The sequence below is a fragment of the Triticum dicoccoides genome, chromosome 4A (assembly GCF_002162155.2).
Source record: "Triticum dicoccoides isolate Atlit2015 ecotype Zavitan chromosome 4A, WEW_v2.0, whole genome shotgun sequence".
In the NCBI taxonomy this organism is placed as follows: Eukaryota; Viridiplantae; Streptophyta; class Magnoliopsida; order Poales; family Poaceae; genus Triticum; species Triticum dicoccoides.
The window spans coordinates 690,241,263-690,245,093 of NC_041386.1; the positions used below are offsets into that span (position 1 = coordinate 690,241,263).

Sequence of the window (3,831 nt, forward strand, 5' to 3'; positions counted from 1 at the left end):
AACTTAGGTTCACCTTTCTCTGTAACCCTATAATTCTTTCCGATCTATAATGCAATGCCAGAACTCCAGCCTTTTCCCATAAAAAAATGGCATGACAGGGTTTTAAGCATAGGTATATAATAAAGCAGCGCTGAAACAGGGATGGTCCATAGATTAGTGTCTATAGCGCTGAAACAAACGTGGGCTGCGTCAAGGGGACCCGGCCTCACCGTTGCTTTTCAACTTCGTGGCCGATGCCTTGGGTGCCATGTTTGATCAAGCCCGTGCTGCAGGCCACATCAAGGGAGTGGCCAGCACCTTGATCCCGGGGGGGTGTCGCACCTGCAGTATGTAGACGACACGCTTCTTCTTTTTGAGCCAGACTTGCACAGCATCGCAAAGGTCAAGGCTGTTCTCTTGTGCTTTGAGATAACATCAGGGCTCAAAATTAATTTTCACAAGTGTGAAGCAGTGTCCATAGGGATGGAGGCGGCTGATAGTTTACGTGTAGCTAACTTGCTAAACTGGAAATTGGGGAAGCTACCGTTTACTTACCTTGGCCTCCCAATCTCTGAGAAAAAGTGCCTGATCTCAGATTGGGATCCTCTCTGCACTACGGTGGCGGGTAGAGTGTGCCCGTGGAGAGGGAGATACATGTCTTCAGGGGCAAGACTTATCTTAACCAACTCCAGCCTCTTGTCCTTGCCTATGTTTGCCATGGGTTTGTTCCTGTTGGCTAACGGGGTGCACACCAAAATGGACACCCCAAGGGCTTGTTTCTTTTGGGAAGGGGCGGGGACGAAACGAAAGTACCACATGGTTAAGTGGCTGGCTGTTTGTCGACCCAAAGCCCGGGGGTGCCTTGGGATCATCAACACGAAGCTGATGAACATCGCACTCATGTGTAAGTGGATCTGGAGGATGTTTCAGGGCGAGACTGGCCTCTGGATGGACCTCCTGCGTGCCAAATACCTCCCTGGGGGGGGGGGGGTTTGAGGCAGTAGGCAATGGGTCTCCTTTTTGGAACTCCATTCAATCTCTAAAGCCGTACTTTGCCAGAGGGACGAAGCTCACGGTTAATAGCGGCCGCTCCACGCGACTCTGGCTTGATCTCTGGATCGGCCAACAACCCCTTTGGTCGGAGTTCCGTTGATGCCAATCAACTAGTAGCCACGGCCTTCAGCACTTCCCCGCCTTCTATCTTCTTCAGAAGGGAGCTCTCAGGGCGAGGTGGTCAGTTAGGATCGCTTGCGAGCTCTTACCGCAGAGGTGCACCTGTCAGCTGACATGGATTTGGTGTCTTGGAGGCTCACGGGCTCTGGCAAATTCATGGTCAACTCTCTATACCGAGAGCTGGCACGCGGCCCGGCTTTCCAGGCTGCTAAGGGGCTCTGGAAGGCTCGCATCCCGCTTAAAATCAAGGTGTTCCTCTGGCAACTGTGCCATGATCGACTACCTACCTCCATTAACGTAGCTAAACGAAACGGGCCGGCTTCAGGGCCCTGCGCGCTGTGTGGTGTTCCTGAAGACGCGGATCACGCGTTCTTCCGGTACCCTCTAGCCCGCTTCGCTAGGAGCACGGTCCGGGAGGCCGCGGGCGTAGATTGGGATCCATGCTCCCGCTTCGAGCTAGTGTCGTCACTATCCTCGGTCCAGGGCTCCTATCGACGTATCATGTGGACATGTGCAGCTGCTTTGTTGTGGGCTCTCTGGCGCATTCGCAACAAGTTTACAATTGAGGGTGTTTTCCCTTCTCATCCCGCTGACGTCATTTATAAATGCATCATTTTCTTACAGCTGTGGGCTCCATTGGAAAGACAACAGGACGCTGACCTACATCGCCATGTGCTCGCCCTCCTTCGTATTGTCTACTCGATGGCCCGAGCTTCGTCGTCTGTTGCCGCTGCTACCCAGGGAAGAGTAGCCCCTTTTGGATGTGTTCTCTCTGAGCCTGCGCGCTCTTTTATCGGCTCCATATGCCTTGTACCGCACTATTACTTTGGGGCTGATCGTCGTTTGGTGTGGTTTGTGTTGCTCAGACGTTGGTTTAAGTTACTATGTACGCTGCCTAAGTTGTGGGCTTTATTAATTTAAAATCGGACGCCTCTGGCGTCTTCGTTTTAAAAAAAAATTAGTGTCTGCAGATACCCTGCTTTCAATCCGCATAACCCTGGGTCGTTATCTTGGTCCACGTTACCGCAGCCAAATCAGCATGAGGCTCCAGTGGAACGTCTAAACTAACTGGGGTACATCTAAAACCTCGCAATGAACCTCGCGGAAGCACGTACTCAATCGGGTGGACCAAGACCGGCGCATCTCATTCGGTTGCATATTATTGGGGTAGATTGATAAGAAGGATATTTTGCTCTGCTGCTCTTTCAGGAGGATGAGCCTGTACTGTACCTGCGTCAAAGGAGGATCGTCTTCGTCTCGGTCCGTGCTGTTGCTGTTGATGAGATGCCTGAGGATCACCGGGGTTTTGTTCAACCGGTGGGTGGATGCGTCGGACGAGCAACGGCAGCAGTAACTGGTTCCGTTCTACTAGTAGAAAAAAGGAAAATAAATAAATAAACACTGACTAGTTCCTGCACCAAGACTGATTCGTTTTATTAATTGCGCAAATGACGTGTGTGTTCTTCATTCCCTTTGCCGTGTGATAGCATCGGCATGTCTCCTGTAATAAACAAAGTACTCCCTCTGGGTCGGCCCGAGCGCTGGGCTGATGGCATGTAATGAAGCACAACGGCCGCCTGTTTTGATCTGTCCTGCTGAGCCGACATCGTCTGTTAGCTAATCTAGTCGTTGTGCTTAGGCCAGTTTGTTTCTCTGTCAAATAAACAGAAACGCATGAGCCGCGACATGTGCGCGCCGTGCAAGTAGCTAGCTTGGGCCGGTTGGACGTGGTCACCACGATCGACCCGGTGGCCTCGCAGGTAGCGTAGGAGACACGATCAGCTCTCGTGGGATGGCGCGAGTCTGGCGGATCGTGGCGCGTAGTTAGGATCGCTACCTGCCTCTTTCCCGTTGTAACAGAATAAATAGCTGTAAGAAAAACGTGAAAATGTCGCAAGTTTGCACGCGACGCAAAAAGCCTGTCTTCTCTGTGATTGAGAGATCGAGTGCCTAAATTCCCAACAAGTGGTATTCAGAGCCTTGGTTTTGGCGATCCTGGCCATGTCCGATCACGGAGAACACCCGGACGGAGGGGCGGCGGCGGCCCCCAACGCAGGCGGGGGCGGGCTGGCGCGCTCAGGGACTCCACCACGGGAGCGCAGCCGCGGGCGGAGCCGCGTGAGGCGGGAACGGCAGGTGGTGATCCACCAGGCGGCGGCCACGGAGCGCGCGCCGTTTGTGCCGGGAGCCGGCACCACGTTCCCGACCCTCACCTCGACCAACTACATCGAGTGGTCGCTGGTGATGAAGGTCCATCTGGAGTCCTGGGGGCTCTGGGATGCGATCCAGGGCAACACGCAGCACGTACGCGACGACAAGTCGGCACTCGGCGTTCTTCTCCGAGCCGTTCCGCCGGAGATGCTCGGCTCCATCGTCGTCAAGGAGACGGCCAAGGCGGCCTGGGACACGATCAAGGTGATGCGGATGGGCGTACATCGTGTGCGTGAGGCCACCGCGCAACGTCTTCGCATGGACTTCGAGCAGATCGCCTTCCACGACGGCGAGTCCCTTGACGCTTTCGGCATGCGCATCACCAGCCTCGTCAACCAGCTACGCATGCTCGGCGACACCGTCGAGGAGGTACGCGTCGTGCAGAAACTATTACGTGTTGTTCCTCCCCGATACGCGCAGATCGCAGTTGCGATTGAGACCCTTCTGGACCTGAGTACGGTCTCGGTC

At 54.3% G+C, this 3,831-nt stretch overlaps 1 protein-coding gene across 2 annotated transcripts in view; it reads left to right on the forward strand.

Moving 5' to 3' along the window:
- The window catches only part of LOC119287945 (putative disease resistance protein RGA1), a 12,297-nt gene extending 9,776 nt beyond the window's left edge, over positions 1–2,521 (forward strand). The window contains exon 6 of one of the 2 annotated variants that reach the window (XR_005141048.1): positions 2,362–2,521. The gene's annotated coding sequence lies outside the window, so the exon portion shown is untranslated. Of the gene's footprint in view, positions 1–1,776; positions 2,090–2,361 lie in introns of those variants that run through there. The other variant, XR_005141047.1, reaches the window with a different exon arrangement.
- The last annotated feature ends 1,310 nt before the right edge of the window (positions 2,522–3,831 follow it).